Here is a 27,861-nt window from a genome sequence, read left to right on the forward strand (position 1 = left end):
TTAGAAAGCTGTTATTCAATGTGCTAATACTTGGTTAATGTCTCTACATATCTGAGGTGTTTTAGGAGTGCCAGTCAATAATTTTTTATTTTATTGACCAAAAAGTGGTTTGAGGCCTAACATGAACAGTCTTGATGCCTCCATTTTTTTATGACCAGTGGAACATTCCCCATGTATCTAATCATATATAATTTATCCGTAAGAATAGATCTTTTGATTAGTTGATGACAATAATTATTCTAGTATTTTTTTCAAAAGACTCAGATTAGATTAAAATTAGTAATTGTGGGTCAAATGAAACACATTTTATCATTTGGTATTTTATATGGTATTTAGACACATTCACATAATGATATAACATCACTTCTTTACATCAAGTTTCCCAGTACAACTAAGAGAATACCTTTTTTTTAAGTACAGTTCATACTTTTGAATGCTTATATTAATTTTGGATAATTCGCTTTTGGCCAATATGACATGCCCAAAAAATGTAATCAAAATATTTTTTGTCAACTTAGTGTATTTCCATCTGAATATCAGTTTCAAATCATAACATTTTTCAATTACCACTTATTTTTACAATTGAAGAGAGTGTTACATTTAACCCTGCTGACGGGGTCAATTGTAACATTTCACTTCCGCCGCTCTCGTTGAACTGTAAACGTCTGTATGTCCTAGAAACGTAGTTACAGTGTGTAATGGTAGCTGAGACATATGTGTTGTTTGTATAAAAATATTATTAATCTAACTCAAACAATCTTTTCAGAAATAAGTAAAAGGCAAAAAGTGTTAATTTAGCCTCGGTCTACCCTAAGCACCACTATTGATAATACAGAAATCAACAGTTGAGATTGACAAGCCCATGCATTGTTGCATTATATAATATAATGTATATATTTTTAAATAATGTATTTATTTCTATCACTTACATATTTTATTAGGCTCTGGCAGTGATAAAACAGCAGTTGATGTGGAGAACTCCGCCGCAACTGAAACGGAAGTCCCGCCTCTTATTGGTTACAGTTGATGATGTAACCCATTTCTAAATTGATCTAGTTGTTGATGCCTCAAAAGTTGTTTTTCTCCAGTGTCTGAGTCTACTGTCTGTTACACGAGGTCATTGTTATCGTAAACAGTCGACCATCCACATCTAGCATTAGTATGTATCTGTTAATCAAATACAAATAAGGAAGTGTACAGGCTACATTATAATGGTCATTTATGAAATGTAATAATATTTTAAGGTAGGCTATTTCAAGCAATGTATTTATTGAGGAACACACACGGCGATCATAACAACAACTGCACACACCGACTTGATAAAAAAACATTTTACAGACCGACTGAGTGACTATAACGGTCACAACAACTGTCACACACCGATATGACGAAAAAAATGTTACAGACCGACTGAGTGAGAATAAATGAGTAGACACCGTGCTACTTACCTGCGCGTATGACACCTGGAGACGGTAGCCTATAGCCAATGATCCCGTTTAGACTCTTCCCAATGTGCACAGGAAGCTGCGGATTGAAACATAATATTCCAGTGAGTTTAACCAGCCGGTCATCACGCTTCAAGGAAGTTCTATTCTTTTGTTACTACTGTAGTAGCCTATTTATAAGCTACCCCATAGCGCTAGTTTTGCGAAAGAGGCGGGGCTAAGGCATTTGAAGAAAAAAGGGAGATGACTTGACCACAAGAGATACTACACACGAACCAATAGATCAACGCATCCTCCATCGACTTTATATATAGGCAGAGCGCGACCATCACCCCCCTATCTCTATAAAACCATAATCGGCGAGCCCTCTTCCAAAGACGTGCGCCTCGGGGAGAAAATAAGTCGCCTTTCGAAGTTCGGTTAAGTGATGACTATAGTCTTCAGCAGTGGTTTAAAGTACTTAAGTAAAAATACTTGAAAGTATTAAGTCGTTTTTTTCGGTATTTGTACATTACTATTTATATTTATGGAAAACTTTTATTTTTACTTCACTACATTCCTTTAGATAATAATGTACTTAATTTTAACTCCATACATTTTCCCTAACACCCAAAAGTATTCGTTACATTTTGACAAGAATGGTCAAATTCACATAATTACCAAGAGAACATCCCTGGTCATCCCTACTGCCTCTGATCTGGCGGACTCACTAAACACAAATGCGTTGCTTGTAAATGATGTCTGAGTGTTGGAGTGTGCCCCTGGCTATCCAATAAAAAAAGAAGATTGTGCCGTCTGGTTTGCTTAATATAAAGAAGTCGAAATTATTTATACTTGTACTTTTGATACTTAAGTACATTTGAGCAATTCCATTTACTTTTGATACTTAAGTATATTTAACACCGAATACTTTTACTCAAGTGGTATTTTCCTGGGTGACTTTCACTTTTACTTGACTAATTTTCTATTAAGGTATGTAATTGAGTACCTTTTCCACCGCTGGTCGTCAGGAGCAGTCAGGCTTTTCTTTAACTCTGTGTTAGGAACTATTTGGCGGGTAATTTGGCGTGGTTTGATAGGCCGAGGCCCTACAGTGGGGAATTGTATCTCGCGCGTCAACGCCAACTAACACTGGCTGCACTGCATTGTAATGATGATGAAAATATTCCATTCGTTGATAATGTCGTTTTAAAGTTGCTTCATTCAATGAAATAGCAGTTGAAAGTGTTGTTGGTGGAATTGCCTTAATCTTTTACATTGTTGTCCACATCCTTCTCGTTCCATGTAGCACACATTTTCAATATCATCACTTTGTTTCTCGTTTTCTGTGATCAAAATTGTAAAAGCAAAATTTGGTATTTTGAAGGTGCATGTGTTTAGTCGTAAATGATACACATTTCCACGCTTAGTTTCACGCTTAGTTCATACATTTATTTGAAATAATGTATTTTAATGTTACATTTTGATGTCACACTACTTAGGCTACATGAAATGTAGTACATTTCTAGCATGTTGTTAAATTAAAACATAATTTGTTTCATTACAGTTCAATTAATGTACACGCTATAGCTATAGGCTGAAAGTCTATCTGAAATGAATATACACGAAATAGAAACAATTCGTTTTCGAAAATATTTGCAGTCAGACATAGTAAGGCTACTCAACAAACGATCGTCAACTCTGCTTGGAAGAGTATTTTCGCGTGCTCACTGAAATAAGTTAGCCCAGTCTGATTATCGAAAAGATAAATGTGTTGGAAAACAAAACTCTGAATTTGTCGTCTTCATTTAAATAGCAATGAGCTAATATTTGGAATGTATTGTATAGGTTATAGTCTATGAACCCTTTAAATCCTTGAAATAATGTATGTAATGTATCGGAGGCCTATGTAATGGAACATTGGTCTTACAAAGGTGTTTTTCATTTATCCAAATCTTCATTATAGGCCTATGGATAAAATACTGTAAAATATCATGCCTATTACTAAATCTCGCATTAACCTGTGACACCTGCAACCCGAAGATTGTATTCATGTTTAATACTTTATTTACTCTACATGAAACGAATTTGAAACATAAATTCGTCCAGTTTTCTTACAATTCAGTCAGTCTTATACTTTACTTGCAACTACAGCTGAGTAATTGGGCTACATTCTTACCAAAGTACAGTAACAACATGGCATAAAGACAAACTGTTGCATCACTTTCTCTGATGTGTCTGTATCGACAAAAGGCATCAGAGATGACAGACATGTCTGCTATTGCAACAGAAGACCCACAGTATCTGCAAATGGCCAACATCAGAAACAGTTGATGTCCCATAAGTGAAACAAAACATGACAGTGGATCCTATCAACAAACATAGCCTACATTCAATGGTGTTGAATTTCACCCAGTTTACAGGGACAATTGAAAGCCCATGTTTCAGTGGAAGTGGTAGAGTGGGGATCCCCTTTATGAATAAAGTATATACTAAACAAAAATATAAAGCAAAAAGCAACAATTTCAAAGATTTTACTGAGTTACAGTTCATAGAAGGAAATTAGTCAATTGAATTAAATTCATTGGGCCCTAATCTATGGATTTCACATGACTGGGCAGGGGCGCAGCCATGGGTGGGCCTGGGATGGAATAGGCCCACCCACTTGGGAGCCAGGTCCACCCACTGGGGAGCCAGGCCCAGAAATACTACTCAGCACCCTCATCCCCCTCCTCAGACAATCCCGCAAGTGAAGAAGCCGGATGTTGAGGTCCTGGGCTGGCGTGGTTACACGTGGTCAACGGTTGTGAGGCCGGTTGGATGTACTGTCAAATTCTCTAAAACAACGTTGGTAGAGAAATTAACATTAAATTCTCTAGCTACAGCTCTGGTGGACATTCCTGCAGTCAGCATGCCAATTGCACGCTCCCTCAAATCTTGAGACATCTGTGGCATTGTGTTGTGTGACAAAACTGCACATTTTAGAGTTGCCTTTTATTATCCCCAGCACAAGGTGCACCTGTGTAATGATCATGTTGTTTAATCATCTTATTGATATGTCACACCTGTCAGGTTAATGGATTATTTTTAGTAAAGTAGAAATGCTCACTAATAGGGATGTAAAAAAACTTTTTGGGTCTTATTTCTTCTTTTTTTTCTCCCTTTTTCTCCCCAATTTCGTGGTATCCAGGGATTTTTAATTTCAGCTCATGAAAAATGGGCCCAACACTTTACATTTTTGTTCAGTATGGATTAGTTCATGAAATCTAAAGAAGATAATGAAGCTCATTTCTGTATAAGCAACTGATGAGGTAAAAATGGCGGACTGAAGTCCATGGAGACAAGACAACACAGGAGCAAAAGGTGTCCTATATCCCCTGTGCACCTCTCAACTCCTCTCTCTGTCTATCTTTATCTCTCTCTGTCTATCTTTATCTTTCTTCATGTCCCATCAGGTTAAATGTTTGTCTGCATTTCTGAGCAATCATTCCACGTGTGCTTGCTTCCTGACTATTTATAAAGGACTAGTTGCTACCCTCTTCGATTACAGTAGTCCCCATCCCTTTCCATACTGAGACCTATTCTCTAGCCATAGGCTCCTTCCCATTTAGTGATTTCAGAAATGAAGGGGCTGGATAGGTTTAAGCAATATGGTAAGGATTTTATTACAGTCTTCCAAATGGACTTGGGTAACTTCCACCATGTTGCTTACAACTATCCCCTTCCCTCAGATCTACAAACACCATAGGGTGGAACTACAGATGTAGGATCTTAATTTGCGCCAGAAAATAATCCTGCAGCATCAGGACATTTGAATTATTATGTGGATTATAATTAATAGACATTTTTGTAGGGGTTGATACATTTTTTGGAAGGGAAAATCAAGACCGAAATTTAACAGTGGAAATTACAAACTTCAGAATACTTTTTAAACCTCAAATACACCATACGTTTTAAATTCCCCCCTGCATTGCAGGAAAGTTCTCTTGCAACAGGCTGATCAATTTAAGATCCTACATATGTAGGGAGAGAAGGTTCTAAAGTTTCTTTTAGGACTGGGCCTAACAGTATCCATGCAGTAGCAGTAGCCCAACCCGTCAATGCAACACAAAACAGGACACAGAATCCAGATCCAGGGTTGTGATCACCAGACACCACAGCATAAACAAATATGGCCGACAAACGCGATGTACAGAAATAAAGCCAGAACAAGTTGTCATCAGGTCTTAACTCTTTAAGTTTGGGGAATGCCCAGCAAGTGCAGTGTGGGGTTGTGAGAGGCGATATGGGGAATAACGTGTGTCTGTGTGTTGATACTGAGAAGGTTTTAAAAGTAGTCTCATATCTATGTAGTCCAAACCAAACCTTATTTCTCTCTCAGGTATTCTGTTATGAGTACATTTTTATGGACCAATTGGGTAAAAATTTTTAGTACTAGTTTTCTGTTACTTCATGTGGAAATGTACGTAAATAAAAACTCTATATAAAACACAAAGATCAGTGGCTTGGGGTCAACATCATCCTATTCCCATTCCTCCCTGTGTGGGAGTGGCTGGTTGATGCAGCAAGAGTGATTCTCCCAAGCCGTTGGTAGTGAAAGACACACACACACACACACACACACACACACACACACACACACACACACACACACACACACACACACACACACACACACACACACACACACACACACACACACACACACACACACACACACACACACCCACACACACACAGTACAGTACAGTGTCTGTAATGACAGCAGCTGCTCCCTGCCTGCATAACCAAGGTGCCGGAGCAAACGACAGCAAATGCCTGAAATTCTGACTTCTGGAATATTCCCTCGTTCAGCCAACGCTCCACCCTGTCGAAGTAATCTGACACATGGCGCAAGTTTGGGCACGCGTTAGTGGCATTAGTCGTGTGTGTATGTGTGTGTGTTAGTACATCAAAACCTATGCAACCATACTGTATGTCGGCAGACATCCAAGAAGGACAACATGCCAGAGAGAGAGCGAGAGAGAGAGAGAGAGAAAGAGAGTGAGTGAGAGAGAGAGCGAGAGAGAGAGAGAAAGAGTGAGTGAGTGAGAAAGAGACAGAAAGCAAAAGAAAGACAGGGAGAGAGTGTGGTTGAGAATAATAAGAGAGAGAAAAAGCTTTATTGAGAGTGTAAGAGACAGAAAGAGACAGAGAGTCAGTCTAACATTCTGTTAGCGTGTTCCATTAGCGCCCAGTCCACAGTGCCCCTCTGTCCCCCTATAACCCATGCTCCCTATTAGCATGGTGGTCCTACAGAGGAGAAAGCTGGTTATTCAGAGAGCCAGGCCACAGACAACAGCAGCCGTCACACCAGAACAGGGCTCTGTATAAATAGAGGGGGGCCACTGGCCTCTGGAGGGGACCATTGCCACCATCGCGTGACTCTGAACACAGTCCAGAGAGGCCCAACAGTCACAATCTGCCCTCAGGGGTGAACCCCAATTTGTATGAATTGAGGAGAAGTATGAATAGTGGCTTGCCTGGTTTCCTGAGAGTCTTTTCCGTTTCTGTTTGGGCTAACTCGTTGTTGAATGTAGAAGCAGTCAGGCAGCCTGGCTAGGTAAATGGCTACACCGAATATAGACACTTAAAAAGAAAGAAAGAGAGAGATAACGAAGAGATAGAGAGACAGAAAAGAGAGACTGATTGACAGAGGTAGTTTGTGTTGTCTTAAGAGAAATGGGCGCAGAGAAAGAGAGAGAGAAAGAGAGAGATGAAAGCCTACCATCTCTCCTGGCTGCTGTCCAGACAATGATGTCATGTTTAATGACCTCACCATGCAGTGTCATCATCGCCCCCCCTGTACACCACTTTAGGTGCACCACAGCACAAAGTGTCTGTCTCTTAACCACCGACATTACTGTACTACCACATGTCTCCATTGCCCAACACCGTGTGTAAAGCCCACTAATCTTAATGGCTTCAATGGCACGGACTATTAAGTTGGTGTTAGCTAATTAGCTTGTTTACTCCAAGGCTAGGGAAAGGCAACCATGTGATCAGGGCAGCTTTGAAGTCATTCTATTACAAAATCTCTGAAGAGCTACTCACACCATGGATAATGAGTGGATCATTCACTGTACATGGAGGCGTAGGTGGGGACGCTCTCTCTCCACCTCTGTCTCTCTCTCTCTGACGCTGGCCCGATGTCTTCATCTTCAGGGAAAACTAGTAGCGCGCCATGACAGTAGCTGTCTGAGAGGAACTACCAGAGGCCATCCTTTTTATATTCTCCTAAAAAAAATTGCGTATTTTTTCTCACTCTCTCTTTATGTCTGTGAGAGAACAAAGGGAGTCTTTATCCTGAGAGTCGGGTAGAGAGGCTGGGAATTCAAAATATAGAAATAGAACCAATAGAAGTGTACGCAGTTCTAAAATCCACATGATTGTTAATTTAAGTGTTTTAAGTACTTTTTTAAATAGCAAATAAACCAAATTCATAGCAATATTATTATAGCCATATAGCCTACAGCTCAACTAGAAAATGAACCATTTCCACAATACAACAGTCTGTTGATCTGTGTACCCAGCCTGCTGCTGCTGCTGCTTTCTAGTGGATGATGGAGTAGTAGTAGAAGTTAATTAAAGGACAGGCGTCATTCCCTCCCTCCTTCCCTCACACCGCTCAGTCCCGTGGGCGCCAGGGAAATAACAGGCCTCTCTCTCTCTTCACTGCTTTCAGAGCCCAGGGCCTCGTCTCAATCCCGAAAGTTGCTCCCTTTCCTCCTATGCCCTCTATCCTCCGTCACTTCCCTTCAAGTAAGTTAGTGATAGGTCCACCTAGCTGAGGCTATATGCAATTCACCTATTTGGTTTAGCCAGATCTGTGACAAGAAGTGAGCAAGGGTAGAGAGCATAGTGGAGGGGGAAACTCTTTGGCATTAAAAGGCAGGCAGCCCTTGGTCGGCTCAATTGGTCGGTGCCCAGAAAAGTGGCAGACAGGCCACAGGCCACAAACTTCACTAGACAGCCCCAGTTTCCAACCCTCCCCACCGCCCACCCCGCAACAAAAGAGCCAGCATCACCATATTCCTCTGGGAATGGGCGTGTCCAGAGAAGGGAAAAACAACAGTTGAATCTGAGTGCTGTTAAACTCCACATTCACCCTGATTATAATCTCTGGCTTTGCTGTTTGTTTGTTTTCAAACCCACCAAGGTTTACATTAGGAGCTCTGAAGTGTGGAAAATGCCTGCCAAGACCAAGACAGAGCTAAAAGAATAACCCACCAAAACATCCCTGCACAGTTGATAACCTGTCTATAATTTAGCCCAAACAACTACCTCTTCCCCTACTGTATTTATTTATTTAGCTCCTTTGCACTCCATTATTTCTATTTCTACTTTTCACTTTCTTCCACTGCAAACCTACCATTCCAGTGTTTTACTTGCTATATTGTATGTACTTCGCCACCATGGCCATTTTTTGCCTTTACCTCCCTTATCTCACCTCATTTGCTCACATTGAATATAGACTTATTTTTCTACTGTATTATTGACTGTATGTTTGTTTTACTCCATGTGTAACTCTGTGTTGTTATATGTGTCGAACTGCTTTGCTTTATTTTGGCCAGGTCGCAGTTGTAAATGAGAACTTGTTCTCAACTTGCCTACCTGGTTAAATAAAGGTGAAATAAAAAAAGATGCATGGCAAATCTATAATACTGCAGTATACACTGTTTCATGCTTCATTCTGACTAACAGATCAACATGGTTTATTTAAGTGGAAAAGCAACTTTGAATTGATAACCATTCAAATGAATGTCAGGTGGAAAAACACACAGATGTAGTTTACTTTACAAAGTCCTCCTCCGGATTGTAAGCTCCCCTTTGGCAGGAGAAAGTCATGATGTCATCACAGGGAATTCCCTTCTTCACTCTACCAAATATAGGCAGGAAGAATGGCCTACTGTAGTTTTAGGAAAGAATGCAGGGTGATCCAGTGTGTGTGTGTGTGTGTGTGTGTGTGTGTGTGTGTGTGTGTGTGTGTGTGTGTGCATTCAAAACGATGGGCCCGTGTCTAATGTCGCCTCAACATTCTGCCAAGGAATGAATGGAAAGCGGGAATGGAATGTCTGGTATTCTCTAAATCATCACAGAGGTATTTTCTCTCTCATACCTAAAGACTGGCCTGTTTTTCTGACCCCCAACCTTTACAGTAAATGTTTTGTAGAACTGGCTGTCGTTTGTGGAACTATTTCCATTCTTTTTATTTTGTTTCATGATGGATCAAAGGTATGTGACCTGTGACTTGTAGTACTGAACAACATCCTTATTTTGAAAGAACAGAACACATTTCCTTTGATATTTCCTTTGGAAAAACAGGCCAGCGTCAATTTGTGACTTTACAACCAAAAAACTAAATGAATGCTGACATAAGCCCTCAGCACGTTTCCAAAAGGCTTGGTGAGTTACAGTACATGAAGGTTTCCATGTTTTCTTAGCATTTAAAGTAACTGTGGAGTGAAAATCAAACTTATAAAAGTTTGTATTCTGTTAACTCATACCCAAATAATGTTGTTGACTCGTCCTATACTCGTATTTGTGGCCAAAGCATAAATTGGAGAAAAAAAACACTTCAAATACTCCACCTCAAACTTGTATCTCAAACAGAACACTTGAAAAATGCTTGCTATTTCCTCATAGAACATGATGTCATGTTGGCTCATTGGCTGAGCCGGCCAATCAGTGGTTTACTCACGTAAATATTTTTAATGACCGGTATACGCCCACACCATTCTGTTGTTGGGGTACGCCCACACCATTCAAACACATAAAATCTTTTAACCGTTTGAAAGGAAAACGATTTCGCTCATATTGTAGTTCATTTTAGGTCATATTGCATAGAAATCTGGAAACACTGAACAGTTACTTTAAGGAGAGAACATCATCAAAGATGGGCCTTGTTAGATGAACTATCTCACGCTACATTTTACAAACTGCCTCGGTAATTATTGTTTTCAACAAACTCTTCCATGTCTCTTCTTACATAAACTGTTCTCAACCGCAATTACGACTTGCAGCAAACATATCCAAAAAGCCTCTGAGGAGAGCGGCAGGGAGAAATTAGAAACCTACAATAGGACACTGTTAGCAAACAGCCACATATAAAATAAAATCAGTTAGTCTTCTGGGCCTCTTGGAAGACATGTTACCGGTTAAGTCTCACGTCACCTAAGAGCAACAGGTCACAATACCCTGTCTGTATATCAGTGGTATGTGTGTTGTGTTGTGTGTGTGTGTGTGCGCATGTGTGTATGAGTGGTTATTGGGGTCTCAGTGAGTCACACTAACCTGCAATGTCTAATGAGACATGACCCACACATCCTGCCGTTCATTCCGACTGTCTCCGTTTGGGTCGCAGTCTGGGGTCTTTAAGCCTGCATTTCTCCATTCATTCCTCAACCTCGGAATTCATTACTGACTGTCTTATGTTCCTGACCGCAAGAACGTAAGACAGTCAAACAGGAATATTCTGCATGAGGTCATTCCCAACAATTAACTGCTCCTGGTGTGATGACACAAAGCATCCCAGGAATGTCCTCGCCCAAATATACTGAACAAAAATGTAAACGCAACATGTAACCATTTCAAAGATTTTACTGAGTTACAGTTCATATGAGGCAATCAGTCAATTGAGAACATTTTTGGGGGCCCTAATCTATTGATTTCACTTGACTAGGAATACAGATCCTGTTGGTCACAGATACCTTAAATAAATGGTCCTCAGCATCTGGTGACAAGAGGCACCTGTGTAATGATCATGCTGTTTAATCAGCTTCTTGATATGCCACACCTGTCAGGTGGATGGATTTTCTTGGCAAAGTTTGAAAGAAATAAGCTTTTTGTGCATATGGAACATTTCTGGGATCTTTTATTTCAGCTCATGAAACATGGGACCAACACTTTACATGCTGCGTTTATATTTTTGTTCAGTATATATATGGTACAATTAAGTGTGGTTAGTTAGCACTGTTGTCTAAATTAGTTTTACTCAACCCTCCCTGGTGTATATACTGTGAATGTCTGAATGAGCATCCTTTGTGACAAACGCACTGGGAGAGAAATTACATTCAGTCTGTGGCAGACAAAGAGAAGGGAGAATGTTTATCTGCTAATATAGTAGTGTTGGTATGATGTCCCAAGCCGGGCTTCATACACATTGACTCAGGTTGACCTAAAAACCGTGTGTGTGTGTGTGTGTGTGTGTGTGTGTGTGTGTGTGTGTGTGTGTGTGTGTGTGTGTGTGTGTGTGTGTGTATTTGAAGGTTCTTCTGAGGTCTGAGGTTTTAATGGGAATGCCCCTGTAATTCACCCTGATCCCCAGAGTCTGAAATGATTCATGAGTCTAAAAACAGCTAATGAGATAAATACCGTCTATCAGTCTGCCTCAGTTTATCCTTGCCACTGCACTCTACAGAACAGGGTGACATCATCACGTCTCAGACTGAGAGAACTGACATTGATTATCTCCCTGGATGGCTGCTCTTTTATTCCCCAGTCATACATTTCATTGGTTCCTTTTTACAACAGTTCAACATGGTTTTCAAATCAATATGGGTGTTTTGAAGCAATTCAATGCTTATCAAAACAGAAGATGAGCCATGAGTGTCATATTATAGAACTAATGAGATGAATACTGGACCTATATTGTCATAGCCACACGGTGTGGTCCCGTGTGGCCCCGTGTGGCTCAGTTGGTAGAGCATGGTGTTTGCAACGCCAGGGTTGTGGGTTTGATTCCCACGGGGGACCAGTACGGGGAAAAAAAGAATGCATTCACTACTGTAAGTTGCTCTGGATAAGAGTGTCTGCTAAATAACTAAAATGTAAATGTAATGTATTCCACTCATTCTATAGGATGATATCACCGCTTTGCAGACTGACTGAGTAATAAGAAAATGTATCATCGCACTGACTTTTGTTAATCTGCTGAATGAGACAATGAGCCCCTCAGGGTGATTGGTATAGACAAGGTTATCAATCACTCTGATTGGAAAATTGGATCGTGTGACAGGCATTGTAGTGCAGAGAGTGAGTTTTCCGACTGGTGGACTGGGGTCTACTGGTGGACCGGGTCTGGTCTCCTGTGTCACAGACGTCTTTGGGGTCAGCATAGAAACCAATTATGTTATAAGGTCACAAAAAAAATCATGATTGCAGCGACCATAAGCGACCGTTGCTGGATTCTTAAACACAGAGATACACATTGAGGCTTCTTGTCACATATTCATCCGTTGACATGGAAATCTCTTGTAAGCGTATAACATTGTCATGACAACACAGATAATAGGCTCAGTATCGGTTGGTGAAGATAGTGTTGAGAGAGCTGAGAGTTCAGAAGTGAGGTGACGAGTGATCGTCTCATCATCTCGTCCCCATTGGTGTGTTTTGTCTGTTGTGCAGTAGTAGACTAAACAAAGACTGAGACCAGTGAGTCCCTAGAGACCTGGGCTGGGAGTTCAGTTCAAGGCAGGGATCTGATCTTGCAGTTGCTTTGGGAAAACAAAGTGCTATAAGAGTTCTAAATTTTTGCTTGGCTAGCAATGGTAGTATACTCGACTAAAAATAAGGAACTACTACTGTTAATACACTACAACAAACGGAAAACCCCCTCAGTGAAACTTGACTCACTGATTCCCTTGTAGTCTATTCTAAATCCTCATCTAAATGAACCGTCTCTAGCTGTTTCATGTCCATTAGATGTTTCCTCTCAAACAGGGACAAAGTCCTAAGCGATATAAGCGTAGCCTAGTGGTTAGAGTGTTGGACTAGTAACCTGAAGGTTGCAAGTTCAAATCCCTGAGCTGACAAGGTACAAATCTGTCATTCTGCCCCTGAACAAGGCAGTTAACCCACTGTTCCTAGGCTATCATTGAAAATAAGAATGTTCTTAACTGACTTGCCTAGTTAAAAAAAATAAGTGACATAAGTGGTTGCCTAGGGCCCCTGGGGTCTCCACTTACTATTGAATATACTAGAATACAGCAGGTGCCATTTCAAAATGTAGTTGTGCATCAGCAGTTTTTCTCTTGCTACTGTATGTCAGTCACTCAATTAGCCATGTCAGCTAACAATGTTTTGAATTGTATCTAAACTTGTAGTAAGTCATGGCCGAATACCGACCGGGGACACAGGGCACGTGCCCATGGGCCCTGACCTCCAGGAGGCCCCATTGTTAGTCATTCGCACTCAGATATGATGTTAGCATGGCATAAGTCATAAAAAAATTGTGGAATTGCAGGAAATTTGCTTTAAAACTGCAACCATTTCTTTCCACTCCATGGCAAATGGGTAGAATTGCATGAAATGTGTTATAAAAATGCTAAGTTTTCTCTACATCCCATGATAAATGGGTAGAATTGCACATAATCTGTTATAAAACTGCAACATTTTCTCTACACCCCATGGAAAAATGTGTAGAATTGCAAGAAATTAAATCTAAAACTCGCTTAGGGCCCGCAAAAGGCTAGAGCTGGCCCTGCCCCTCAATAAGTGGAGGTGAGACTGACAGACTGATGGCGTCAGGGTGTTCTGTATCTGTATGAGGTCATCATGAAGCCTGGAGGCGGTTTGGGTTTTATGGATTTCTGCCCTGTCGTGCTCCCTCCACTTCCATGAATGTGATTCCTTCCATATGACATGATCAAGACCTAATGAGAATGAATGTGATTCCTTCCATATGACATGATCAAGACCTAATGAGAATGAATGTGATTCCTTCCATATGACATGATCAAGACCTAATGAGAATGAATGTGATTCCGTCCATATGACATGATCAAGACCTAATGAGAATGAATGTGATTCCTTCCATATGACATGATCAAGACCTAATGAGAATGAATGAGATTCCTTCCATCTGACATAATCCAGATCTAATGAGAATGAATGTGATTCCTTCCAACTCACATGATCAATATCTAATGAGAATGAATGTGATTCCTTCCTTCTGACATGATCAATATCTAATGAGAATGAATGTGATTCCTTCCTAAAAGCGTACACTGGCTCTGTACTAGCCTTACTACCCTCCAGCTAGAGATAGGGAGAGAGATGAGAGAGATGGAAAGAGAGAGCTAGATGAGAGAGAGAGATGGAAAGAGAGAGATGGCAAGAGAGAGATGGAGGAAGAGAGAGAGAGATGGAAAGAGAGAGAGAGCAAGCAAGCGAGAGAGATGGGAAGAGAGAGAGATGGAAAGAGAGAGATGGAGGAAGAGAGAGAGAGAGCGAGCGAGAGAGATGGGAAGAGAGAGAGATGGAAAGAGATGGAGAGAGAAATGGAGGGACAGAGAGCTAGATGAGGAGATGGAGCCCTTTGAATTGAATTGAGAGAGACAGAGAGACAGCCCAATGCTGATATTTTTAGCACTAATTGGTCTTTTGACCAATCAAACCAGATATTTTCACATCAGCTCTTTTTCAGAGCTGATCTGATTAGTCAAAAGACCAATTAGTGAGAAAAAAAATCTGAATTGGGTACCTTTGTGAACGGCGCCTTAGAGGAGTGATGGAGGAAGGGGAGAGAGGCCTGAGGGGTTGGGGTGTGCGGTTGATCAAATGACCATCTCTGGGTTATAAATCAAATCATTATTAAGTCTCTCTGGAGGGTACACAAGAAGCAGGCACGTCATTTCTTGGACTGCTTCTGTGGGGTAAAGAGCAGATCCCAATCAGTCACATATTCACACATGCCAAAGTCACCCTGCAAGAATGACATCATGGACGAAAACCCACTAGTCAATTCAGTCCCCCACCCACGCATACATTTACACACACACACACACACACACACACACACACACACACACACACACACACACACACACACACACACACACACACACACACACACACACACACACACACACACACACACACACAGCTATACGCTCTGTGTGCAGCAACCATAGCAACCAACATCTAAGCCATGACATCACCCTTCCCACCCCAGGAGAGGAGAAGGTGACTCGTGACTTGTCCGTCAGTCGGTGACTCTCTTCCCTGGGATTTCACTCAGCTAGACGTAGAAACTCGATAACGGTACTGAAACTGCCAGGACGTTTCAACAACCCTCTATGTGGTTTACAGTGCTAACACTAATCTACCAAAACAGACCATGTTACAGGTCCAATCAGCTGTCAGGGTCTACCTAGACCCATATTAGACCAAGGGGGGGAAATTCCCTCTGACCACCACCTACCGCCCACTGTCTAGCACCTCCACAGTCCTATGCTGCTGTGGGACAGATTCTTGAGCCTACAGTTTTCCCACAATGGCGAGTCACTGCATGGCTCTCCCACTATCACACAGGTGCTGTCTGGAACCATTCAAATGGACATAGACACAGTATACACATTATCACATCACTCCATACAGGGTTTAGAGAATATCATTTGAAAAGAAAGGATACTTTTTTTAATACTTCCAGAGTTGCAGTAAAGATTGGATCAGAGTTCAGAAGGCTGTCATTACCTATTAGTCAAATACATAGTGTACATAAAGACAACACAGAACATTAACATCATTTAGCAGACACTCTTAATAACCAGAGTGATTAGGGTTAAGTGCCTTGCTCAAGGGCACATTGATCGCCCTGTTGATGGCTCTGGGATTCAAACCAGCAATCTGTCGGTTACTGATCCAACACTCTTAACCACCAGGCTACCTGCCAGGCTACATTGTCTTCAATTTGCCACAACTGGTAATAAATGAAATTCAGATTACAGACGATGACTCAATGGATGAATGAATTATTGACTGAATCATCTTGCACTTTATCTAGAAGTCCTAGGAAACAATGGAGACATGCTAGAGTGGAACGAGTGGGATGGGGGTCCATACATCCTGGGACAACCTCCAAAGCCAGACTGCAGACTGTTCCAGACACCCACGCACCACATGGTGGGCCCTGACATGAGCCCTGACTCCTGACTCAGCCGTCTAGGACCGTCTGAGACCCTGAGAACAGGATGTGTCACAAGCTTAGAGTTCTGTATGTGCCCGTGTAATGGAGTCCACCCGCGAACGGCGGTATTAGAACTCGCGTTCACAACTATATTTGATAGGGCTGCCGACTAACTTACTTTAATGCAGTATCTATCTACAGTAGGAGTATGTAGTACTATAAAAAACCTGTCTAACTATAAAACATTTTTACAACTTGTAGCCTTTTAAGAACCACTATTTCTTAAGAGCAGTGATCACCAATCCTGGTCCTGGGATCCACAAAGTCTAAACAAGGGCTATAGGGCTTGATGTATAGTACATTAGTTGAATCGGGTGCTTTAGTGCTGGGCTAGCACAAAATACCGAGATAATGGTTTTGAACTACTTCCTTGATAAATAGCGCCATCTGGTGACAGCAGCTTGGATCCACCCTGTAGTGTGCTGGCATGCCCATGCTTCTCATCCATCCACATAGCCGTTTTAGTCACGCCTTGTATAAAAGGTCAGATCTAAACATATATCCACGAAAATGTGAAGTAACAACTTCATACAACGATTCAATCAATGTTTATTACCCAATTAAACATAATTATATTTTGGAAAGGCCAACCCACCATGGACAGGTCTACAGTACACAACTGTAGGGAACTGGAATTCCTGGTCGGTTTCCTCAACAAACTGACAGAAACTTCAGGCCTTTAAGGAGGATTTGTAAAAAACACTTTTCATAACACACATTTTTGTCCCAGTATCATTTCTTCTGACATTCCTTTTTACAAAGTAGGCCTACATAGTTGCACGTCCAATAATTTGAAATAAAATAAATTCTTTAAAAAGTACATTCAAGTAAACAATAGGCTATCAACCCTGAGACTAGGTAAAGTGAGATATTATCTATTCAGATTTCAGGGAAGCTCAGATATATCTCTTCAAGCGTGCGTGATGTCTGAATGGCCACAGGATGGTTCATGTTGATGAGAGAAGACACCAGACTGTCCACCATGGCTTTTAAACAGTCCTGCAGATCTCTAAGGTCCCGGTCCTTCTGACTGTCAGAGTCCCTCATTGCCATGCGCACACAGATGTTCCTCAGCTCTATGCTTTCCTAGGTGGAGAGAGTAGAGGCACAGATAGAACAATGAGCCAGATATTTTACCGGATGTATAAATGTGAAGTATCAGGTTGGCGTTTCCACTCACTACCAAATATGGTGATGAGAGGAAACCCAGTGGCCGGCAGTGGGAGAAGATGGAGCGAGATGGATTTTGGCGGACATTCTGCAAATTTTCTCATCAATGAAACCAAATCTCCATACAGTTTCCAAAACTAAAATCTGTAACAAACAGAGTGGACTGAGTTTTGTAGACTTTACCCTTTGCCAAAGTTTTTTTTAAATGGTGTTGTTTAGGAGTGCAAGGGAGAATTGAGTTCTCACACACACGCATTTCACAGAGTAGGCGTTCCCTAACGGAAATATGCAAATAAATGCTAGATTGCTCCAATAGGTTCTCACTAGCTCGTGCTTGGCTCTGTTCACCGCTTTGCTTGTTTTGCCCACTATGATTTATTTGCACCCATTGGAAACGACAGGCTCTGGTCTATCTTGGGTTAGTTATAAAAAATATTTGGTAGAGGCGTCCGCATACATAGGTTTGGTTTACAGCCTTCCCTGTAGCTCAGTTGGTAGAGCATGGTGTTTGCAACACCAGGGTTGTGGGTTCGATTCCCACGGGGGGCCAGCACAGAAAAAAAATGTATGATATGTATGAAATTGTATGAAATGTATGCATTCGCTACTGTAAGTCGCTCTGGATAAGAGCGTCTGCTAAATGACTAAAATGTAAAAAAATGTATGTAAATGTTTGCTCCTAGCAGAACTCGGGTAGGCAAACATCTCCTTTGTTTGAACAAGACCTTTGTTTGAAAAAAAAGAAAAAGCGGCAATATTACTTTTGTTTGTCGCTCGTGTCATCATAGCAACAACATAGCCAATACAGTTCCTCAAAATAGCTTAAATTAATTAAGATAAATCAAGAAATCTGTAATAAATTGACATTTTTTCATGTCTATTTACATCTAGATGTTTGGTGCAGTATTTCTCAAGTGAAAAAATATGCATGAAAACTAGTCAGACTAGACTGATGGGCTCTTGCCACAGATGATTTGTTTACATCGCAGTTTAAGATAACTAATGTGGACTAATCCACATAAATAGAAGCATTGTTTTCTCAAAATGGTTTTGCCACTGAGCAAATTTCAACTTCCAGCTCGAGTTTACTGTCAACACTGAGGCTGTACCCGCTTTAAGTTACAGTTTCAGACAGTGTTCAAGTAAGCTACTGTGGCTATTTTATCATAATATAGGCCTACCAGTGTGGCCTACCATCAAAAACAACTGAGAAAATGCATTCCATAACAGTTTAACTTGGAAATGGCTGTTCTATCATTCAGCCTACAGTGGCAGCCAATGTGTTGTGTTCAATGTAGGCCTACATTCCACGAGACCTTAGAAGAAGAAAAAACCTGGGTTTGACATTAACCTGTTTATCCACTTGTCCTTCAGACAAGGAGGTGACTGAAAATGTTCTTGTTGTTTGATGCAAGAAAACACTTTACAAAATAAAATGCATTATTATTAACATACCATTATTACAGAATCGGCTACACTGCGCCTTTAAGACAAAAAAAGGCTGTAGATTTGCTTTCAAATATGTCTAAAAGTGTACACGTTTTGTGCTCTTGTAGGAAGCAATCACTCCATTGCTGACTACAAATGATCTATAACTGGTCTTAATTTATGGTTAGGCATAAGGTTAGCAATGTGGTTATGGTTAGGTTCAAAATCCCATTTTAAGAAGAGAAATTGTAGAAATAGGTGGCCTTTGTGGCTGTGGTAACTAGTGACGACAGTTTAGAAACTCTGGTAAGAGCAGACAAGGAATGTTGTTTGTATACTCTTTGTTTGTTCTTTCTATATTTGACATTTTGAATTGCTTTACAATACAAAAAAGTAAAGGTTAGGATAACGTACGTGTCAGGTTGGGCTTAGCTACAATGCTACTGTTGTCAACAACTGTTGTCCCGACATAAAAGAAACGGCCACAGACCAATGGCTAGCATCAATTGGTGTAACTTGATATCAAGAAACACCTATATCAGAAAACGCCCCGAATTGAGGTCTGCAATTATACCCTTCACGAAAAAAAGACCAAAACGTCGTCATAATATATCCGTGAACTGTTTCGACTGGGAAGCGTATGGTAAGCTTTCACGTCTAGCCAACATGAGTCAGTCATAACAAATGTAATGTTTTATTTTTTTTACATATACAAAATATTGTGATATCCACACCATACAATATTGTTTTCTCATTCATAATCATTTTTATTCTAATCTCTAGGCTATCAACCAAATAGAAAGATATCAAACATTTTTGTCAAATTATGCAAACCAGCAGAGGCACACCATCACCCACCAAGAAATTAGAATTTCATATAAGGAATAAAACACTCACTTTAGGACGCAGAAATGTCCTCAGATCCTGAAACGAACTATGAATGATTTCTTCCTCGACTGTAAGTATTTGGGTTAGAATATCGATTAGCTGCGTAATGACACTTTCACGCGCCTTTTCTGCTATTGTGCGTGCCGCTGCTGAAGAGTCTTGGTTGGTTGTCACTTGTTTTTCTAGTCCAAGTTTACTGGGCCTACTAATCGCTGTTTGGTGAGAGCGCACATTCTGTAGCAACTTCAGTGCTTCTGTTTGGTGCTCCATGGGACTGTACTGCAACGTTGCTGTCTACATTTGGGCCCCTCTGTGTCGCTGTCTGTAGCGCGATTGCACCTAGGTGGCTTAAGTCACAAGAGTCTCCACCTCTCCCACTCACGCGTCAATTGTTGTGCTATCGCTGGTATTTGTGGTAATTAAATGTTAATGACAGCCACTTTCCCAACATACACACACATACATAGACACACACACACAACACATGACCCCTTTTCTCAACTGTTATCTGTTTACTTTAGTCAGCGAAAAGGGCCACAGGGAGTTGGAAAATGAGGAACCAGACCTAAAGTAAACATGTCTAAGAACATGTACAAGGTTTAGACTATATAAGATCACACATCAACACATCCTTGTGCAGATTACAGTTACTGTGTACTCATGATTAGCATCTGGAAAGGCTGAGAGGAGAGAAAGGAGACTTTCCTTGCTGTGGTCTAGCAGATCCCAAACCATTAAAAAAATAAATGCAACCTTTATTTAACTAGGCAAGCCAGTTAAGAACAAATTCTTATTTACAATGATGGCCTACCCCGGCCAAACCCGGACGACGCTGGGCCAATTGTGCGCCGCCCTATGGGACTGCCAATCACGGCCAGATGTGATACAGCTTGGAATTGAACCAGGGACTGTAGTGACACCTCTTGCACTGAGATGCAGTGCCTTAGACCGCTGCGCCACTCGGGAGCCCAAAACTACAGCATCTCTGTTCAATATATCCGTCTCTCTGCTATCTTTCTGCTATCGAATACAAGCCTGGGGGGCATGTATTAGCTATGGCAGAGTTCTGATGTTGACAGCAGCTGCACATGAAGCTTGTCTTTTCTATAATGGCTGCTTCCTTTCCTCATCTCTTATTTAATTTACATTATTTAGGAAAGTGCTAATGAGGGAAAGGCAATGATGCACCGAGGTGCATGCTGGTGGCCAGTGTGTGAGTAATATTCACCAGTGGTGACAGAGAGGGTGTCCCCACCCCATAGAAACCCCAGGTGTCCCCCAGCAGTCCCCCAGGAGTCTCCCACAGATTGAATCAATCTGTTTATAATATCTAAACATAATTTTGTCAATGTGGTTACAATGTTGCATCAACGTGGAGATCATTGGATCATCAACAAACATTTGAGATACCGATTTATCACTTTTTGTCTACAGTATTTATAACACTTCCCACTGGGCACACAGTGGTTTAATCAACATTGTTTCCACGTCATTTCAATGAAATTATTGAAATAGCAGCATTGAATAGACATTGAATTGACATCTGTGCCCAGTGGGTTAGCAAGCATATGTAGAAACATTGTCGATTCTTTGAAAACTGTCAGAACTAGCATGCCTTTGTGGAGTTCAACATTTCATTTCCTAAATGGTCTCAGATTCTCAAACGATGTGCTTCCAAATGGAGTCCAACTCCACATACTTAGAGCAGTCGGCAGAATCGTGAGTTCACGTCGTTGAGGTGGCCCTTTTGAAAAGGTGTAGTGTCTCCCAGAAAAGGTGTGTCTTCGTTGGTGAGGTCACTGGAAGAAGAAGCAGATGCCGTGGTTTGGCCATTCGTTTCCTCCTTTCTCACACTGTCTGGTTCTTCTGTGTCTAAATGGGACAAGAAAGACTCCTTTATCTGGCTGTATGATATGAAACTGAATCTTTCATATCTTCTGATATGTAATGAAGGCTGTATAACTTGTCCAATAATAAACACATTTTGTTGTTTAATAACCTTTTTTTCTCCCTACTAGCTAGCAATTCGAACAAACCCAAATTGCCTCACCTCTCTCGCTCTCTCCCGCCCCCTGCTGGTTGTCTCTGTACACGCAGGGCTCTCCTGTCCCTCTGGCCATGATGGTGTCCTCAGACACACACAGGTTCTGCAGCAGGAAGTAGGTGGTCATCAGGCCTTTCCCCTTCACCTGGATCGCTCCTCTTTCCAGGATGTCAAAGCCCTTAACTTCTAGCGCACTGCAGATAGGTATAGTTAGAGAGAATCAGAACCATAAAAACTAAGTTCTTCGGCCAACTTTATTGGCAAATCTGAATGGGAGCCATGTTGGCACTACCTGTATGTGAAGGGGCTGAGGTGTATGTGGTCAGGCACTCCGTGACTCTCCATACCAGCCAGCACTGGACCTGTGTGCAGACCCACCCGAATCTGGTACACGTACGCCACACACACACACACACACACACACACACACACACACACACACACACACACACACACACACACACACACACACACACACACACACACATGCCGTCACTTTAAAGCACAATTCCATAGCTTCATTAAAGAACAGCTCATTTTGGACTATAAAGTCACCTGGATGGGTTGCCCAGTGAGAGGGTTGGTCACCTCCCGGGCAGCGATATGCATACCCAGGGCAAAGTTAGCCACCCGCTCTGCATGGCTGTCAGCTGGAATGGGAACCCCACCCACCACCATGTAGGCGTCTCCAATAGTCTCCACCTGGAAGAGCCGAGGCGTTCAGAGCACTCATTGAAACGTTGGCTGCATCTCAATAGTTGAAAGTATTTTCCTTCCCTTATCGCCTCTCCTTCATTCAAACTTTCATTTACCCCTTCATGTACCTCTCTCTTTCTCTCTGTATACCTTGTACACGTCATGGACGCTGGTTAGGCGGTCGAACTTGGAGTACATGGAGTTGAGCATGTTGACGATTTGGCTGGGCTCGCAGGCAGCACAGATATTGGTGAAGGTGACCACATCACTGAATAGGATGGTGCACACCTGGAACTCACCTGAAATAGAGGGAGAAAGGTGAAGTAGAGATGTTTGTAACGGCCACACTTTTCATTACACAGGTCTTCTAGCTCATTTGAAGAGTAGACCAAAATAAAAGGCAGCAGATATGCTGGCCCTGTCTGGAGGACCAGGTAGATATGGAATTAGGCAGACATTGCCATCGTACCTGCTTCCACCCTCTTGCCCTCCTTCAGCTGGTTGGCTACGTGGCGAGGCAACATGGCGTAGAGCAGAGTCTCCGTCTTCTTCTTCTCCGTCTCGAGGTGGCGTGAGAGGATCCTCAGCTCCTCCTATGAAATTACAACATGATAGACAAAGAGGATGAGAAAACATTGAGATGAGACACGGACAAAGAAGGAGAGATGTATGTGCCTTTTTGCGCTCCAGCTAATTGGACAGCTCCATTTCGGCCAGACGCTGTTGGTTAAGCAGGATGAGGTCTCGGGTGGTGTCGTGCTGGGCGATGTCGGAGATGTGCAGACCCCTCTCCTCCAACTCCTGCAGGCTGCGCAGCTTCAGGGAGCACAGGTACACCATACAGCCCAGAGACTCCATCCACACCATCTGACCTGGGTACAGGGGAGTTATTCAGTCATACCATGGACACAATGCAGATTCAACCTGCACAATCAGACATCGGATCAGAGAAGGGGAGTTTGACTGAACCTCTGAGTTGAGCATGGAAGAATCGTTCTCATATCAACATGAAAGCGTCCAACAAACTTTGCTTTTGGAGTGAACACTTCAAGTAAAGAAAGAGCCCAACCTTTTCCAAACATGACAACGCTCCTAACCATGTCCCAGTGTGATCTTTTCCCAGCAGGGCAGTGGGGCAGACTGGCACACCTGGCTCTCATCCTCTCCAATGCCTGTGCTTGATGCTGTTACCAGACCAGAGGAATACACCAGGGATCTCACACTCAACCCCTGGAGGCCACAGTGTCTGCTGGGTGTAGTCTACTTTGCTCTTATTTTTTAACCCTCTAGACCTCATTCTACTTTCATTCCGTTATAAAACATGTAATACTTAAACACTGCTACTTGACTCTTGTTTTGAATCATGACAAATTTAAATACAAAAATTAACTTCTCACCCTCCTATCAATCTCCTCATCCTCCTTGGTTACCTCCTTGTTCTCTCTTTGGGGCGGGAAATCCCTCTTTGACCCTCTTTCTTCCCTGTGCGCTCGTCTTCCTCTGATTGGTTAAGGATGGTCATGCTCACTTCGCTGTCAAAGAAGTCTTTAGTCACCGCCTCAATGATGCCTGCACAGAGAGAAAAGAGATAACCTCCTTAGATTAAAGGTACATTTTAGGTATGGATGATTACCATACCTGGCACAATGTGATATAGGCCTTTCCTGTCCGAGTAGTAATGAAGCAACATCCTCCCATCCTCATTCTTCTCCACACGGAACGAGGGAGCGTTCATCTCCTGGAAGAAGGATATTTATTGCATACATAATCTTTTTTTAAGTCTGGGCTTTAATGGATTGAAATACGTAGTAAATCCATTGTAGAGGTCGTAAAGAGAAGGTCACATGGTAGGAAAGAGCCAGGTGTGAAGAGCATCCAGGTTCTCAATGAATTCCACCAGGTTCCCCCCTAGCGTACGCAGCATGGTGTACGCCATCTTACAGAAGCTGAAGAAGTACTCCCCGAAAAGCTTCAGCACCACCTCAGAAGGCATGTCTGTGGCCACAACACCACCACATCATCATTGTCATCACTATATCATCACCAACTGTGAAACTAAATGGTGCATATCTCTCCCCTTAGTTTGGGACTGTGGACTGTCCCGTAATTCTAACCGTGACACGGTGTCATGTCCACAGGCTCTGGGGTGACCCCTCGGGTACGGGACACCTGGGCCACACTGGGCCTCAGCAGGGACGTTGTTAACACCTGGCCACACCTGGAGGGCCTCAGCAGGGACGTTTTTAACACCTGGCCACACCCGGAGGGCCTCAGCAGGGACGTTGTTAACACCTGGCCTCACCTGGAGGGCCTCAGCAGGGACGTTGTTAACACCTGACCTCACCTGGAGGGCCTCAGCAGGGACGTTGTTAACACCTGGCCTCACCTGGAGGGCCTCAGCAGGGGCGTTGTTAACACCTGGCCTCACCTGGAGGACCTCAGCAGGGACGTTGTTAACACCTGGCCTCACCTGGAGGGCCTCAGTAGGGACGTTGTTAACACCTGGCCTCACCTGGAGGGCCTCAGCAGGGACGTTGTTAACACCTGGCCTCACCTGGAGGGTCTCAGCAGGGACGTTGTTAACACCTGGCCACACCTGGAGGGCCTCAGCAGGGACGTTGTTAACACCTGACCTCACCCGGAGGGCCTCAGCAGGGACGTTGTTAACACCTGGCCTCACCCGGAGGAGCTCAGCAGGGACGTTGTTAACACCTGGCCACACCCGGAGGGCCTCAGCAGGGACGTTGTTAACACCTGGCCTCACCCGGAGGGCCTCAGCAGGGACGTTGTTAACACCTGGCCACACCCGGAGGGCCTCAGCAGGGACGTTGTTAACACCTGGCCTCACCCAGAGGGCCTCAGCAGGGACGTTGTTAACACCTGGCCTCACCTGGAGGGCCTCAGCAGGGACGTTGTTAACACCTGGCCTCACCTGGAGGGCCTCAGCAGGGACGTTGTTAACACCTGGCCACACCCGGAGGGCCTCAGTAGGGACGTTGTTAACACCTGACCTCATCCGGAGGGCCTCAGCAGGGACGTTGTTAACACCTGGCCTCACCTGGAGGGCCTCAGCAGGGACGTTGTTAACACCTGGCCACACCCGGAGGGCCTCAGCAGGGACGTTGTTAACACCTGACCTCATCCGGAGGGCCTCAGCAGGGACGTTGTTAACACCTGGCCTCACCCGGAGGGCCTCAGCAGGGACGTTGTTAACACCTGGCCACACCCGGAGGGCCTCAGCAGGGACGTTGTTAACACCTGACCTCACCTGGAGGGCCTCAGCAGGGACATTGTTAACACCTGGCCTCACCTGGAGGGCCTCAGCAGGGACGTTGTTAACACCTGACCTCACCTGGAAGGCCTCAGCAGGGACGTTGTTAACACCTGGCCTCACCTGGAGGGCCTCAGCAGGGACGTTGTTAACACCTGGCCTCACCCGGAGGGCCTCAGCAGGGACGTTGTTAACACCTGACCTCACCTGGAGGACCTCAGCAGGGACATTGTTAACACCTGGCCTCACCTGGAGGGCCTCAGCAGGGATGTTGTTAACACCTGGCCTCACCTGGAGGGCCTCAGCAGGGACGTTGTTAACACCTGGCCACACCTGGAGGGCCTCAGCAGGGACGTTGTTAACACCTGACCTCATCCGGAGGGCCTCAGCAGGGACGTTGTTAACACCTGGCCTCACCTGGAGGGCCTCAGCAGGGACGTTGTTAACACCTGGCCTCACCTGGAGGGCCTCAGCAGGGATGTTGTTAACACATGGTCTTACACACCCCCTCCCCCGAGGTAGATACTCCTAACCACTGATATAAGGGTATCAAAAACACTGACCTGTGTTTCTGGTTCAAGATAAAACACCGATATAGAATTGTAAAGAACGTAGAGACTGGTACTTACCCAGCATAGTACATGCCTCCTGCACCAGACACAGAGTTATAACATCATCGTATATCTCATAAGTCATGAACGTGTCCTGGACCTCTGCCAGGGTCCTGAAGAGATAGAGAGAATTGGCATACTCATGTCCTGAATCGTTTCAAATTTACATCAACAGTTACTTAGTACACAAAACACCAGACCTCAGTTTCTCCCATGTTTCTTCACCAAATTTCTCAATGACCAGAGATTTCAGACAGGTGTTTATGAATCCGTACTGCGAACACAAACAGCGAAGAAGAAGAGAGCGATATGAGATATAGTTGTCAAAAGCCAAACTAGAATGACTTGATGTTAAAATCAACAAACAGACATCTTGGTACTCACCATCTCTCTGGTATCTCTCTGTCCTTGTCCTCCTGGTTTGTACTCTCTCTCACTCACACACACGCACACATTACTCTGCCACCATATGGTGAGAATTAGACATTGCATGGCATCCAGTCCCATCTTCTTATTGCATGAATCCCGTCTTCAATTCTTCCAATTATTTTATTATTCTCAATGTGTATTCTTTCTCTTGGTAGTTGATCAAATCAGTGGAGGCTGCTGAGGGGAGGACGGCTCATAATAATGTCTTGAACGGAGTGAATGGAATGACATCAAACACATGGAAACCACACGTTTGATGTATTTGATACCATTCTGCCTATTCCGCTCCAGCAATTACCACGAGCCTGTCTTCCCCAATTAAGGTGCCACCAACCTCCTGTGGATACAATATACGCTGAGTGTACAAAACATTACATAAAATGATAAAGTGAATCCAGGTGAAAGCCATGTTCTTTTATTGATGTCCTCTGTTAAATCCACTTCAATCAGTGTAGATGAAGGGGAGGAGACAGGTTAAAGAAGGATTTTTAAGCCTTGAGATAGTTGAGACAGGGATTGTGCATGTGTGCCATTCAGAGGGTGAATGGGCAAGACAAAAGATTTAAGTGCCTTTGAACGGGAGATGGTAGTAGGTGCCAGGCACACCGGTTTGTGTCAAGAACTGCAACACTGCTGGGTTTTTCACGCTCAACAGTTTCCCATCTGTATCAAGAATGGTCCACTACCAGAAGGACATCCAGCCAACTTAACCCAACTGTGGGAAGTATGAAGTCAACATAGGCCAGCATCCATGTAGAACGCTTTCGACGCCTTGTAGAGTCCATACCCCGACAAATTGAGGCTATTCTGAAGGCAAAAGGAGGTGCAACTCAATAGTAGGAATGTGTTTCTATGTTTTGTAGGTCTGTATATCAGTAGTATAGAACACACAC

At 43.0% G+C, this 27,861-nt stretch overlaps 1 pseudogene; it reads right to left on the reverse strand.

Moving 5' to 3' along the window:
* Positions 1-21,616: 21,616 nt before the first annotated feature.
* Positions 21,617-26,830, reverse strand: LOC115195157 (guanylate cyclase soluble subunit beta-2-like; annotated as a pseudogene).
* Positions 26,831-27,861: the final 1,031 nt, after the last annotated feature.

This window comes from Salmo trutta, chromosome 6 (genome assembly GCF_901001165.1).
Source record: "Salmo trutta chromosome 6, fSalTru1.1, whole genome shotgun sequence".
Classification (NCBI taxonomy): Eukaryota; Metazoa; Chordata; class Actinopteri; order Salmoniformes; family Salmonidae; genus Salmo; species Salmo trutta.